Source organism: Schistocerca piceifrons, chromosome X (genome assembly GCF_021461385.2).
Source record: "Schistocerca piceifrons isolate TAMUIC-IGC-003096 chromosome X, iqSchPice1.1, whole genome shotgun sequence".
NCBI classification, from domain to species: Eukaryota; Metazoa; Arthropoda; class Insecta; order Orthoptera; family Acrididae; genus Schistocerca; species Schistocerca piceifrons.
The window spans coordinates 203466278-203483511 of NC_060149.1; the positions used below are offsets into that span (position 1 = coordinate 203466278).

Here is a 17234-nt window from a genome sequence, read left to right on the forward strand (position 1 = left end):
TAGTTGGATGTTCGGTATTCCTGCAGAGGGAAAATGCCACCAGAAGCATCCATTTCCACATCAATTTTTCATTCATTGTGTTGTTATTGTGATGACAACTGACCTCCACATGCCCTATCCACAGAGCCTACTTTACACTGGCAGACAGGCAGGTCAGTAAAACTAGGGACAAACTTGAATGCTGAATTACTGAACAGAAGTTGGGTGTTAGAAAGGGGAAAACTACACAAAACCACATAGCAGCATATTGTATCTACCACATGATAAAAAGAAAGATGTATTACAGGCCACTGAGGATGCTTTCCACATAAAAGAATTGAAATACATATGACAATAAACAAACTGCCTTCAATTCGCTGCATAGACAGAACATACCTCCAAAAATTTATAGCAACTAAGGGAAACATGGAAAACAGAATGGAAAAAAAAATTAGAACTTCTTTTATACTGAATGGGAACTGTGGCACCCATAAAAGTGGCACAACTTTTGATGTGATAATCAACAAATTCACTGATTCCCATTATCTGCAATCCCATATTACTCAAATGGGTGGTATACTGATGGATGATGACTTGTCACAAGTATCCTCAGGTAAGAGAATTGCACTTTAACATTTTCCCAGTGAATTAAATGACAAAGAAATTTTCGGCTTGCAGGTGGTCATTGTTGTCCACACTATGACATTTCAACTGGGACCTGTCTGTTATACTCTGACGAGTCACTGAAGACTGACTTTATTGTGGAATGGGGGGAGTCTTCAATGGCTCACCTGAAGATGACTGCCTGGAGCCAAGTCAAAATATTGTGGAGGGTAAAAACAACCACCACCACCACCACCACCACCACCACCACCACCACCACCACCACCACCACCACCACCACCCAGATGCAAGCCTGAAATTTCTTTGCTCACAAAAACTCCATTTTGCTTCAAACTGAAGCAGTATATTGGCATTCAACATCGTGGCACGAGCAGATGAATGCTTTGTACATCCCAAATGGATCACAACACGAGGAAAAGATGTCATTCCAATATCTCTAGTGATATATTCAACATTAGAGAGGTGACAAGAAAAGTGAAAGACTAGACTGTCAGCCTTAGCTAAAGTAGTAGGTGACATCACGAAAAATTAGAGAATTGCTGGATGGATACCTTTATCGAAGACATGAAACACTTATAAGTCTGCCCAGATGATAAAGTGATCTCAGAAAGCCATCTTATGGGATTAATTTCAACAAAAATGTTTTGACATTTTCACCTAAGTGGTGCTCTTCAATTTCTCAGTATTTCTGCAAAGGTCTCACAGGAATTTAGCAGAAAAATGGCCATCTGTTTATTCTGTCTTCCTACGAGTACAGGGAACTGTACCCATTAACTAATAACAGAATAAAACATGCTCATGCAGTATTCTATGAAAAATTGAGCAACAGTTGTGTGTTTTATCTTTGGACATGCCTTTCTGTTGACACCTATTAGCATAACATGCTGATTCTGCAAGTAATCATTCCAATGAACCTTGTTTGATATCCCAAAGCAATTTCTCTCTAACAAAAACGAAGCTACAAAATCGGAGACCTTTCAAAAGCAAGGCACTAAATATACATGATTATTTTTATATGTTACTATTTTATCACTGATTTACGAGCATGTGTTAGGATTCAAATGCTTGATACCTTCTAAATTTACAATGTTTAGTACCAAACTTTTACAGTCTTGACATTTTGTTATAAATTTTTCAACAATCAAAGCAGGTAACCTGCAAGGGACACGTATATTAACATTCGTCTCTACTGTAGTCGGAATTTGACTTTATTCGCTACAGTTTTTTACTATCTGTTAGCAGAATTTGCAACAGCTAAAAGCGGTTTTAATTCTGTCAAAAATTTTATAATTCCCATCACAGGTAGGTGACTTGCCCACAGAACAAACACACACTTGGCAAAGTAACATTTAACAGCTGCTCTTACTTATTTCATTTTAATGTGGTGACTTTCTAGTTCATGTATTTGCATATTTGTGCTGCATTATCAAGTACTACAAAATATGCTGATTTTCAGGATTTTGTGAAATGTCTCAAGACAAAACTTTGCTACAGTATTACCGAAGATTTTTAACTGTATATTAAAGTAATAGACCTGTACCTATGCTTAAAAAAATTCTCATGATTTCCTAGCACTGGTTGCATACCAGGATGAGCAATTATCCTTTATGCCATTATACTTTATAGCTTGAGGAAAAACAATCTACAGCTCAAGGCTTTCAGAGCCAATCGCCGACGTATTGCCTGTCGGCTTTTGTCTCAGGATTTTCGACCGATGTCCAATTTTCCTGATGTTTTGCCAGTATAAGTGGGTAACATTGTCAAAGGTATGCCTTCTATTGCTAGCCTGTCACCAGCTTTCACAATGTCAGCTTTGATGTGGCCAGCCACTTGTGCTGGTGAAACATCAGGAAAATTGTTAAACATCTGCCAAAGATCCCCAGAGAGACACTAACAGGTAATATATCATCTACACTACTGGCCATTAAAATTGCTAGACCAAGAAGAAATGCAGATGATAAACGGGTATTCATTGGACAAATATATTATACTAGAACTGACATGTGATTACATTTTCACGTAGTTTGGGTGCACAGATAACGTGGAATCAGTACCCAGAACAACCACCTCTGGCCGTAATAACGGCCTCGATACGCCTGGGTATTGAGTCAAACAGAGCTTGGATGGCGTGTACAGGTACAACTGCCCATGCAGCTTCAACACGATACCACAGTTCATCAAGAGTAGTGACTGGCGTGTTGTGACGGGCCAGTTGCTCGGCCACCATTGAACAGACGTTTTCAATTGGTGAGAGATCTGGAGAATGTGCTGGCCAGGGCAGCAGTCCAACATTTTCTGTATCCAGAAACGCCCGTACAGGACTTGCAACATGTGGTTGTGCATTATCCTGCTGAAATGTAGGGTTTAGTGATTGAATGAAGGGTAGAGCCACGGGTCGTAACACATCTGAAATGTAACATCCACTGTTCAAAGTGCTGTCAATGCGAACAAGAGGAGACCGAGACGTGTAACCAATGGCACCCCATACCATCATGCCGGGTGAAACGCCAGTATGGTGATGATGAATACACGCTTCTAATGTGCGTTCACCGTGATGTCGCCAAACATGGATGCGACCATCATGATGCTGTATACAAAACCTGGATTCATCCGAAAAAATGATGTTTTCCCATTCGTGCACCCAGGTTCATCGTTGAGTACACCATCGCAGGCGCTCCTGTCTGTGATGTAGTGTCAAGGGTAACCGCAGCCATGGTCTCCGAGCTGATAGTCCATGCTGCTGCAAACGTCGTCGAACTGTTTGTGCAGATGGTTGTTGTCTTGCAAACGTCCCCATCTGTTGACTCAGGGATCGAGACGTGGCTGCATGATCCGTTACAGCCATGCGGGTAAGATGGTTGTCATCTCGACTGCTAGTGATACGAGGCCGTTGGAATCCAGCACAGCGTTCCATATTACCCTCCTGAACCCACCGATTCCATATTCTGCTAACAGTCATGGGATCTCGACCAATGCGAGCAGCAATATCGCGATATCATAAACCGCAATCGCAATAGGCTACGATCTGACCTTTATCAAAGTCAGAAACGTGACGGTAGGCATTTCTCCTCCTTACACGAGGCATCACAACAACGTTTCACCAGGCAACTCCGGTCAACTGCTGTTTGTGTATGAGAAATCGGTTGGAAACTTTCCTCATGTCAGCACATTGTAGGTGTCGCCATCTGCGCCAACCTTGTGTGAATGCTCTGAAAAGCTAATCATTTGCATACCACACCATCTTCTTCCTGTCGGTTAAATTTCATGTCTGTAGCATGCCACCTTCATCATGTAGCAATTTTAATGGCCAGTACTGCACAAATTGCTTCTGAGAAAACTCTTTTCTGACATAAGCCAAAGCTCCGTCTGACTGTAGTGTCACTATTCTCATTTTTATACAGATAGGCACTTCACTTTTACAGAACCTCAACAATGTTGGACATTTATTTTATCACGCATTCAAACCAAACAATCAAAAACAAATCATATTCAGATAATCCACAAAAATCATGACCTAAAGAAAGCAGTTCGTACAGTTCTTTGGACTGCATCTGAATGAAACCTGATTTCATTCGTGGTCATCACATATTGCACACTTGAGAAATATATTAAACAGTCTGTCATTTTCTATGACAATCTTACCCAATGTAACCAGCATGTAAGCAAGAATAATAGTGTACCATAGTTACTTTGAATCTGTGGTTAGGTGTGGCATAACCTTTTAGGAACCCACAGGAATCGTGAAAAGAATACTGACCTTGCAAAAAACACCAATATGTGCCACGAAAAGAACAGAGTGCCTTGTCCACTGTTAAGGGATCTGAATATATTAGTTGTTCTATCCTTTTATGTATATGAATTAATTCTTTTTAGACATAAATAGCAAATAACCAGTAAACCCCCAATTCTTTAAATAATTGAAGACAGACACACTTGCACTCCATATTAAGCAAAGGAAAGTTTTTCATGCATCTCAATGTTTATGACATAACTCCTGAACTGTGTGTGTGTGTGTGTGTGTGTGTGTGTGTGTGTGTGTGTGTGTGAGAGAGAGAGAGAGAGAGAGAGAGAGAGAGAGAGAGAGAGAGAGAGAGAGAGAGAGAGAGAGAGGGGGGGGGAGGAAGGAGGCAGTGAGCAAAAGTTTAGTGTAGGCTTGTTGCAAGTTGGTAAGTGTGTGTGCTCATTCTCAAATACTGGATGAATGAATTTCGTTTATTTATGCGCATGTCTCAAGGCAGAATTTCTCTTTATAAAACCTTATTGCGTTAACCTATACTTTTTAATGAGTAATCTTAATTTAAAAGTTTATGACAGCATTTTAAATTATTTTATAATTATGTGAAACACTGAAAATAAAATTTGTGTTGCCTTCGGAAGCTGTTAGATAGGAAACCTGCAGTCGGATCTGGGATAGTTAAGATTTCCAGCAAATAAGGAAAAATTCCTGCTTCATAGCCACTGTCTATAGTCCTTTGAGTGAACTCCACACTATATGGGAATGAAGATTTGCAATGAACTAAAATGCAAAATTTTAGGTAGGACAGTGGTTTTCTGAAGAGAAAATTGTACATCATGTTAGAACGTAAGTGCTATTACTTAGTAGAGGTGTTCTTGAATGTTTGCCATTTGCAGAGGATGCAGCCAACAGAACTGAAATGCGTAAACCTGCAAAATACTTTTTAAAGAATGAGTCAGTTTTCCAGTAGTGTATGAAACTGAATGTCATCTTATAATTAGATTTTACAACACCAAATACCATAGAGCTAGACTTCATAGTATATCGTAAACTCTTAACTTGTGAGGTACTTATTCTGGGACAGTTTGTGTGGTAAGACCTACCAGACTGCTTTACTTTATTATTTCCCCAGATTTATAGAAATCTCAAATCTGATTGTGCAGAATAGTATTTAGTGACTGAGCGGCAACTAATAAAATACTATATACTGACATAACTATGTATGTATGCTTTGGACAACTTGCTTTAATTCAACATAAAAAATTACGGGAAACTCACTCATTTTGACTGCAATCTTTGTACTAAGTGGATTAGTAAAAATATTAATTTACTGCATATTTAGAGTCGAATGGGAGCCACTCAATCAAGAAAAGCTTGACATATGATAATGTAGTTTGTTTTTGCATTTTTACAGTAATCCAAGCTTTGTTACCAATGATGCAGAGCAGCAAAGTTTTGTAAAGAATACAAAATGCGTGTATAACATTCACAGCTATCATTTTGTTAGGAAAAAAAGTTCACTTATCAATACACATGCCAACTACTCAAAGAAACAATACTATTACACTGTAACCAGAAGAATACAGTACATATTTTTTCAATAAGGAAAACTGCTTGCACTTAACAACTGTTCAGCATATTGTTTGCAAAGTTCTTTTTTTCATTCCAGACACTGAATTTTTACACAAAAAATAAGTGCCTCCCTCTTCTTACAATGTTCACATAACAGCTGGTTTTCCTCTTTTCAGGCTTTTCTTTTAGTGTGTAAGTATCCATTTCTTCAGATACCCCCAGAACTCTTCAAATACATGCCTGGACTTCACAATTTATTTTCATGTCATGTCATTCAGTCTTTTCAGTTGAGGTTTGACATGAGATTTGGCCAGGTTCTTCATGAAATCAAGCCCATTTGTCTGCAGTTATGTTTGAAGGGAGCTATATACCATAAATTAGGGGTGACCAAGATTTCGGCTTGCGGGCCATGCCTGGGCCTGAGTGCCAAAGTGCTCAGCCTCGCTTCACATGTCCCCCACCGCCTCACCATGCTGTGTGAGGGGGGAAGAGGGACAAACAGCAAATGCACCCAGTAAGGCATTTAAATTGCAGTACAGTTTTACTGTATTGGACTTTTTTTTATTTCAAATTTCTCAATAACATAGATCTCAAACAAAATAAGTTTTCAGTATTATTTATTTTTGGCGTGCCGAAGGCGTAATACAATTTTTATCCAGTACAAACTGTCAGCATAGGAACAGATGAGGCAATTTCACATAGTTTCGCACTCAAGTTTCCCCTAATCGTGACTTATTTAGTTTCATAATCGAAAAGTGATCTTTCATACAAATATGTCAATCAAAATATTGTAGCACTTTTGCAACCTCATTACGGAGACTTGGAAAATCTACATGAGAAAAGCAATGTAGACATCCAGACAGTTTTAACATAAAAAGATTTTTAATTAAAACCAGAATTACTGTGTAGCTCAATCAGTTACATCAGGACATGCAGAGGGGCACTTTCAGCTGAAACAGCAAACGATCTCAAAAACAGCACAGAAACAGATGTAACACTGACAGTGTCCTCATAATATTTATAAAACTATCAATGTAATTCTTGCAAGGACGTAATGAATTCTTCAAACCTCACACTTTCTTTAACATCACTGAGCTTAGGGAACTGGAGTGTCTTTGTCAGATTTTCTTTTTTAATGTATCTCCATCAAATTGGAAAGAATTTACCTTTCAGTGTCTTATTGTAGGCACTGTGTGGTCAAGTCCACTTAAAAAGCAAAGCCTGCCATCTATTCCAGGTGTTCCAATTTTCGCTCCTGCACTCCTTTTTCCTTCATTATTTCAACAATAGCGAGATTTAAATAAAAAAATCATTCCAGGCATGCCCCTTTTCTTAACCAATGTACTTTGCACTAATATATGAAGTCTCCATAATCTTCATTCATTTCCACTGAAAACTGCTGCAACTGACAATGAAATAATGAATACAGCTTCAGAAATTTTACTATTCATACCATTGGTTTCTTCAAGTGCTATATGCCTGCATATTTAGCACAAAGTGTTTCTTAATGTACAGAACTATGAATCCTGTCTGTCAATCATTTTAATTTTTTGCTCTTTTACTGTCATCTAAAAGTTTTAAATTCTTCCTGTATGGTACAATAATCTCATTTCATATCAAATAAGAAGTACCCGTCACTTATGATATTTGAGAACCCCATTTCATTTTAGAGGATTGCGATGACAGTTCACCAGACTGCCCTGTGAACGACCTTCATACCACGGACGAATAGAAAAGGGTAAACACTGCTGACACCATGATTCTGATGAACTCATAATTGTGCTGACCGCAAAATGCCACACCACAATACTACTGAAATGCTGCACTGTTCTGGGTACTTCCGAGAAGGACCGAGAAAAGCCAACTGACAGGCCAGGCCTTGGCCCGCCTGCGGCCCACACACGCTGAACATGTGAAGTTTGGCAAGCCGTGCACAGCCCTACTATAAATGAATTGACAGTACTAATGTCCATAATCTGGTAGAGTATTGCCAGAATTTCTCATCCAGAGAATCTACTCCTCCCTTAGTCAGTTTAGAATTTTCTAACATCTCCAGTTTCTAAATGGTGGTGTGAACAGATACCTCATGAGACATAGATGATAAAACAATCATTGTCTTGTTCTTTTTTTGGCACATACAAGACTACAGCCTTGCCGTTTGTAAATCCAAATAGACAGAAACTACTTCCTCTGGATTTACTGGGGTGGATTCACATTGTATCTCTCTTATTTTGCTTCATTGTCCCTACACGAGTCAATCCTTGGTCTTCATGATATCCACAAGCTCTACAGAAGAAAACCAATCATCCCTTGTGACATTCTTATATGTTCCTTGTATAGGCTCCAATAGGCTACTATTTCTTTTAACATTTCTTCTGAGGTGGACGGAGAGAGGGGTCGACGGAGAGAAGGAGATACAAAACCACCTTCTCTGTTTTGAGAACCTTCCATCTTCTTCTGAAAGTATATCTCCATCAGAATCTTTAACAGCATGGATATAACCATTCTGTAAAAATCCATTTCTAGTATCTGAAAGACATCAGTTTGATGCCGTATTTGGCAGGTTTCTTAGTCATATATAATTTGCACTTGCAGTGACTACGAAAGCTTATGAACATCTCATCAATGCATGATGAGGTACCAGTGGTATACACAGCTTGGCAGTTGTGCACAAACTTCAAAAATAGTTCCGAAGTTGCAACCATAGGATCTGTTTTCCTCCTCTCTTCTCCGGTAGCAGCACTGTTAAAGTGTTGAACTGAAAGTAGTAAACTGAATTTATGTTCACTCATGACACACCAAAATATCTCTCTACCAGACCTATCTGTTGCAAAAATTGCCCTACTACATACAATCATGATTTGACTTAAATGCTGCAGAACACAATAAATGTCCTAACAAAGCACAGGGCTCTGTAATGTGTGTCATGTGTATCAGTGCAGTGTGGAACTTTATATTTTGCTTTTCAATTACCATCTTCATGTTAGTCCAAGCTACTATTTCTTTTAACATTTCTTCTGAGGTGGATGGAGAGAGGGGTCGACAGAGAGAAGGAGATACAAAACCACCTCAGGTTCACTGAATTTCCTAGTGTACATGCTTTACCTTTACACCTGGCAACCGAAGCACAATATTGTGTTTTTCCATCCTGCTTTTTATGATAAATGGATCACAAGACCACTGGAACCAATTTTTTTCCATAATAAACCTTACTATAAACATTGCTTACTCCAACACCTTTCCTTTTATCAGCAGAAATTTCAGAATTTAATCATCATCATGTACCCTCATGCAGAATTCTTCCTCACACTCATGAACAGCACTTGCATCATTTAACCATGACTGTATTATAGAATTGAAGTGTGGATCACTTTGGCGAACACTGCTACACATGGGCTTACCTCCACTTGACAATGTTGCTTGTAAGGTGCACAACATAGACCACATTTGCTAATAGTAATGCTACATATTTATGTGGATATGGTGTCATTTCTTTCGGACATGTCTGAAAGAACTGACACCATATCCATATAAGTACATAGTTCTGGCGATACCGGCCATCACCTTCTTCTTCTGTGTGTGTGCACACATATTCCCCAAACTCTTACGGGACTTGGAAGAATGTTTTCCACGAGTAATGAGTGTGCTGGGGTGGGACACTATGAATGTAGTGTGTGGACATACAAGGTGAGAATGTGAGTCTCGCGGGAGGTGTGCGCAAGATAGTCCCTGCAGTTTCACTATCATCTGTGCCCTTGGTGGCTCAGATGGATAGAGCGTCTGCCATGTAAGCAGGAGATCCCGGGTTCGAGTTCCGATCAGGGCACACATTTTCACCTGTCCCCATTGATCTATATCAATGCCCTCGTGCAGCTGACGGTATTAATATAATTCTAATTTAGTAATGCTACAGTTCTTGTTCAGTAACAGCTGGAGAAACTGAAACCTCAATGCTGAAGGGCATTAAATGCGTAAGGTAGACAGAAGTGTGGAGAAGCACACACGAAAAGTGCAAACACAAAACAAGGTGCAAACATAAAATTTTAGAATTATTAATTGTGAAGGAGGACCACACCTCACAAGGGTTAATGAGGCTCGTGTACAATAAATCCTTGATTTAACTTATCTTATGAGATAATAAACTCCCGATTTGATTCAATTTATGGACAGCATATTCATCTTACCACAAAACCCAAGTCAGCAACTAATTTTCCACTACAACTTTTACATTTTAAGTATGTCAAATGATATCCAAATGTAAGCATTTGAATTCATGTATAAGTGTGAGGTACTGTTGGAACAATACGCTTTCAACAGAGCTATACCAACAGGCTGGATTCAAATTTTACAGATTATTGTTAGCCATTAGTGCTTACCTCTTACAAGCACAGAACAGACTTCGTAAAAATAGTTGGGTTGAAAAATTTCTACTATCATATTTACCCACTTCATAAAACCAAATTTCTGTCCAAACAGTAATTTCAGGATATGTGATGAAAAAATGATCCTGTTACACTGAACAGTCTATAGAACCACTGAATTCATACAAGAAAAAGTTTAATCCCTCTTAGAATGAAGGGTGACAATTATTGAACTATATGAAATAAAATCATCATAACTTCTGTACAGTTTGTGTTAGGACGTTCTAACTGCACGGTTGGTCATGGGGTACAATGGGAATTAGTACATATATGTATGGTTTGGTTTAGTGATGAAGCCCACTTTCATTTGGATGGGCTTATCAATAAGCAAAATTGGTGAATCTGGGGGACTGACAATCTGCATTTCACAATTGAGAAGTCACTTCACCCTCAACAGGTGACTGGTGTACAATGTCCAGTCACAGAATGATTGGTGCGATAATCCTTGATGGCACAGTGACTACTGAATGGTATGTGAAGGTTTTGGAAGATGATTTCATACCCATTGTCCAAAGTGACCCTGATTTCAACAAGATGTAGTTCATGCAAAATTGAGCTCGACCCCATCAAAGCCGGAGTGTATTAGATGGCCTGGAGGAGCAGTCTGGGTTTAGCATACTGGTTTTGGGGTACCCAGAGGCCACTGGCATGGGCCTCGATTGGCCACCATATTCTCCAGCTCTGAACACATGCGACTTCTTCTCGTGTGGCTATATTAGAGACAACATGTATAGCAATAACCCAAATCAATTGCTGAGCTGGAAACAGCCATTCAGGTGGTCACTGACAGCATCGATATGCAGACATTTCACCAGGGCATGCAGAATTTTGCTATTCGTCTGTGCCACATCATTGTCAATGATGGTAGGCATATCAAACATGTCATAACCTACATCCAAATATCTGTAGTGACATTTACATGTTGAATAAAGTGTGTGCACGTCATAGTTTGAAACTAATTTAAGTTTTGTGTTTTTTTTTTTTTCCATATAGTTCAATAATTGTCACCCCATATGAGCTGTAAGCTACATTTTAAAAGGTTATACAAGCCGAACAATGGCAACAGGAAATAAACTTTAGCTTGCATAAAACCATTTAATTGCCTAATCATTTTCTCACTAACTTCTGTATAATCTGAAAGGAGAAATGTATGTTAAATGTACAAGTAATGTCACTTTAGAATTTGTGCACTTAGAGCGTCCGCAAATAGAGAATTAAATAGAAAAATAAGTGGCTGTATTAAGCAGTAACAAAAATAAGCCGCATTCATTATTAGTTACTAAATACACTATACACCAAGCACACAGCACATCAAGTTCCCTCTTCCTGTTCATGTTTTAATACAAAATCATGGAATATCAGACCATGCAAAATGACTAAATGGGGTCTCAAATTACTTCTAAGATCCAAAACACCACGTCATAATGCAGAGAAACATCAAATTTATGTTCAAATCTAGATTCTATTTTAAGCAACAGCACCCTATGGATAACAAATTTGCGTAAGTCTAACACATGTTAATGGAAAAACTTACAATACTTCTTAGTAAACGTTGTCCCACTTTTCTTGCAAAACCCAGTTTCACTTAGTGAATTGATAAACACTGGTTCTTCTTCCCTTTATTCACTAACAGTTAATTTGCTTCAAATCAAGCACCCAGATTACATAATACACAGCGATGTACCATGGTCCTGACAAAGAAAATCTTTTCCAGTCTGTCAGGAAAGCAGGGGTAGTAATTAGATGGTAAAGCTTCATGTAAGCTGTGAATGAATGCATAGAAGGTGCCTTTTAAAGCCTTGGTATCCCTAAATTACTTAGTCCAACAATTCTAAACTCCCCCTCCCCTCCCCAAAAATATGGGGAACATAACAAAACTGGGTGGCACAGACTTGTTGCAAAGAAACGAAATATGAATTTAAAAATTAAGTAACTGAAAGGAAACAAAATCTAAACTCTTACATTTTGACATAATTAAAATTCACATTTACACTAAGATAACATTTATTAACAGGATTGAATCAGTACTGCACAATGCATTCAATAATCAACCTTTTAGTTCTAAATTAAAAACAAGTTTTGTAATTATTAGTGACACCCTTTGGCCTGGCTTCCAGAGCAGATTTTCGAATGACAGTTTAATATTACAGACAGACACAGAGTTCTTTTTCTATGTTTCATTGAGATTTGTTTTTAAGCCAGCTAATATAGAAAATCCAGTTTCGGCAGAGGTAGAATGGTGAAATCGGTAATAGTATATGAAATGCTCTTGTTTTCAGTGCACAAAACTCATCGTCCTCACTGCCCAAATTTTGAAGAGGAATTTCTCACTGAACAGTCTTCTGATTTCAACACTTCCTGTTAAGTCTATGAAGGCTGCTTCTTTAGCAGCTGAGAGACCTTCGTGAGTCTTTTTGCATTTTGTCTATCAGACAGAGCTATAGAGGGCCATTGATTCTGGTTTTATCTATGTAGCAGATCAGTGTTGTTAAATAGCAATAAATTTACTTATTACTTAGTAATCTGTAAGGCTTGTAGCTCTAGTGTCAAAATACTCATCGTATGAGGAAAGAAAACTGTGTCACAAATTTTTGAAAGGTGGAGAAAGATTGACTTATGTAGATGCCAGGATGGTGCTTAGTATAGACCCAGGCCAACCACTTCTCCTATCCTCATAACAAGTTATTTGTGATGTGTGTTTTATATTTTGACCCACTGATTTACACTGTAGTACCTTGACAAAGCCATCATTGTGAGATGATCCTCAATTGAATAAAGACAAATAAATAAAATCTAAAAAAATAACACTGCCACTAACAGCATGTTCTACAGAGTTCACATAGAATCATACCAAAATGTTTTATTTTCACAACTTTTAACACAATTGTCAGTGTTACCAATAGTGGTCTTCTGTAAATTATTTTTCTGCTTTTACCTAATGTTACTTCTGTATAACTATGCTCTTTGATGCAACATCAATGTAAATGTTTTATTCTTTATTTATGATAACACATTTAATTGTAATTAGTCTATGAATATAATTTCAAAAGTAATATGCCATAAAAGAATGTAAAAACTAAAAAAAATTTAATTGTAATACTGGTTCCTGCATAGGGAAAGTATGTTCGTAATCATGTGTCACGAGTCAGTCGGTGGCCAGCAGGCCATGGGTGCGAAAGTTGTGAACCGGAAGAGGCAAGAAGAACTGCAAGATTATGGTGATTATGCTCTGATGTGGAAGTAATGCAGCTTATTATTCATGGTGTACTTTGGTTAGCTCTGTACTATGAAAATCTAACGCTAAGAAGAGACTTGAAAAAGAGTATTGATACTTTTGCCTCCCGTTTTTGAATAGCACTAGAGTGTGATTCTGCCACCATCTTCATCTCACCTTATCAGCTGAGTACTGTATAACTGCATGGACCATTATATGATTTCATTTTCAATAATAATTTTGTGTTCTGTCAACTCTGTCCTGAGAAACATTTTATTCTTAGTCATTTACCTAGACAAGTGCTAAGATGAATCCAAGTATCCTGTTTTGCTGAACTGAAAAGCAATTATTTTCCTCAACGACAGTTAACAGACTTTGTGGGGTTATGAAGTTTTGATATACTCCACATAGTTTTCATGCATGAACAGTTAAAGCACTCAGTTCAAAAATTACTTTGAGATAATAGTATTTACAATTTCATGTGTGAAGTAGTTAACCATGTTTCCCATTTTGTGTCATGACTAACATTCTGAATCTACGAATAACTCAGTTTTTGGGTCCCCATGCTGGTTGTTGGGCTAAGTTTAAATGTCACATTAAAAAAAAAAAAAACAAAAAAACACAGATGGATCTGATATCATTGCTAATACTGGTGTTCATATTCAATCTTTCCCAACTCACCAGTCACACGACAGTGGCAAATGTATTGTGTATTTGGATTCCAACTTAAAGATGAAAAAGATGCACGAGTTTCTTGTGATAAAGACCCAGAATTGACAGTGAAGTATGAATATTATCTCAAATACTTCAATGAAAATTTTCATCATAGACTCAGTCACCCACAAGTAGATGTATGTTCTGCCTGTGAGGAGCTTCTAGCCAAAATTAAATCTGTTGCTGAATGAAGTTGCAAAACAAGTGGCCGACGCAGAATTGGTGATGTGGTAAAACTGTGATGTAGTCGGCCTGGTGTTTGATTATATACAAAATGTTCCCCTTCCTTGTCTTCCTGTACACGAAATGTTCTACTTATGAAAACTGTGGCTTTTTGTATTTGGAATCCATAATCTGAAAGACAACACAGCACAGTTTTACTGCTACCATGAAGGACAAGGCAACTGTGGTCCCAATGAAGTGTACACATTTCTCAGTGACTACATAAGTGAACTACCTGACTCAGTGAAAGAACTAAATATGTTCAGTGATTCTTGTGGCGGGCAAAATAAAAACAACAATGTTGTACACTGATTTATCTCACAGTGACTGGGAAGTTTTAGATAATTCAGCATTATTTTCCTGTCTGAGGTCACTCCTTCCTCCCATGTGATAGGGATTGTTCCATAATAAAGAGTCTTATGACAACAAGATAGAATATACTCTGTCAAACAGTACATTTAGATGATAGGTAATTCAATAAAAACACTAACTTCATTTCAGGTCAAGATTATTGAACTTAAATATATTACTAGATTTAAGGAATGATGGCCACACCACTTTAAAAAAAATCTTCATTTGCCAAAAATTCAAGCAAAGGAAAGATTTTTCCACTTGCTAAATTTTGGCATTTGACCTATAACCATCAAAATTTGTTCAGAATGGATAGATGGACTGCTTTGCAATACATACAGGTTTTTCAGAGGAAAACGAATACCTGATTATCCCAGAACTATGGCATACAAAAGTAAGATTCTTATAAAATGAAGAAGCTGCAAGACCTTAATAAAATAGTGAAGTACATCCCACTAGAGCATCAAGAGTTTTTTTAACAACATTCTTCAGTGGCCTACAGGAAATAATTATTATTTCCAGTCTGATGGAAATTAGGACTTCCAAAAAGACAACACAGTACAATCTGATTAAGATAAAAAAGTGTTAAAGAATATTGTTAATTAAAATTTTTTTATATTGTATTGTAGTACGTTGTTGTTCTTAAGATGTTTTACTAAATAAATATCAGTGTTTTCAAATGGTTAGAAACATAAATAAAAATAGTTGTGCAAACCTATGTTACTGTGACATTCTTTGCGAACTCCCCACGAGAGGATCCTTTATTGGAAAATGGACGAATGTCCACCAACTTCCAAAGAGGATAGCCTCAAAAATATTTATCAAATGTGCTGGAATGACTCATCACTGTGTACAGATAACCTTGTTCTACAAGTTTGTACTGGATCACTGAACTGCAGGAACAGTATTGTAAGTGTTAACAAGTTTTTTTTAGTTTTCTCTAAACAGAGTTGGACTTTCTTCATTTTGCCAATCAGTGTTTCAATTATCATCCTCTTGTTACTGTAATGTACAGATGAGAGTTATTGAGAGCCAGTTGTTGCATACACACATTAATAATTCTCCACTGTAGTTGAAGTCAATTCACTGGAACATTACTCGTTAAACTGTGCTACTGCCCTATACATTATCAGCCAAACAGAAGTTTAGTCTCAAGTAAAAGCAACCCACATAGTTAACTTACTTTATAACTCACACTAGTACCATTATTTTTTACATAGTTATAGTTTGCTTGATTACTAATAGAACCTTGGTTCAATTCCCATTTGTTTTGCTATTGTTTCCTCTTAATAACAACATTTCTACAATCGAAAAATAGTCTGATACATTTCCGCACAGTCATGGTCACAAAAAGCCTTTCACGGGAATAACATTATCAATATAGTACTAATATAATAGCAGCTGGTAGTGTTATAAACTCTCAAGCAACCCACTGTTTACTACTGTACAGATCACTGGCTTTCTCAAGATGACCAAGAGTAAATGGCTGGGAATAACAGTAAAAGAAGATCTCCAAGTTACAACAGTCCTATAAGTCTGAACATTATTCTCATCAAGACAAGAGCACTTATACCTTGGGGGAGTAAAAGGGGAGGGGGCTGCACAGCCCCCTCTTAGCTCTCCGAGGAAGAAAAAAAATGTATCAAACAGATCTTTTTCTCTTGAGAAAATGATTTTAATGTTGTTATTACACATTATTAACAGGGCTGGAACTGGAACTTTTTTTATGGCTACTCAGAAGTCGCCATTTGTGTTCCAAAACATTAGAAATATTCCACAAGCCCACGTCGAGGCACTCCGACGACCCCCCCCCCCCCCCCCAAATAAGTATTGTATGAGGCCCTTGCATGGAGAGGCTCAATGTCTTTTGTTGGAAGGTACTTTCTGGGATGTATAGAGACTTGTGGCAAGTCTCAAACTACCACAAATATGTTGCACGAGGATGGACTACAGAGGGAATAGGTAAAATAAAACCTCTCTCACGTTCTCAATACCTGGGGTGTCCTCTTCAACACCATGGTAATTCTATGAAAGTAACTGCACTTTGTACAGCAATTACTACTTTAGATGTCATTATGAAATATGTGACAGCTCTATGTGTTGTTCTTGTATAGACAACACTATTAATTTATCTCAGAATATGAGGCGCATTATAAAATTGACAATATTACACATTATGAACATAGCATACTTAAGCAAAGACAGATACTTAGTGAAACCATTAGAATAGGTGTTTTGATTTTATTCTTATTTTTCTAATTTCTGATATTAATGGATTTTTAGATCATTAAAAAGCTTCTCACTGTTAGTAGGCAATGGGAGGCGGGAAGGGGAGGGGGCTGTACAATTTTACCAAAACTATTCCTGAAATTAAGTGTTCCTGATTAACGAGAATTTTTTT

The 17234-nt window shown here is 37.6% G+C and overlaps 1 protein-coding gene across 5 annotated transcripts in view; it reads right to left on the minus strand.

The window, feature by feature from the left end:
• Positions 1–17234, minus strand: part of LOC124723158 (palmitoyltransferase ZDHHC2) — a 279047-nt gene that overhangs the window by 211660 nt on the left and 50153 nt on the right. The gene's annotated exons all lie outside the window — the stretch shown is intronic.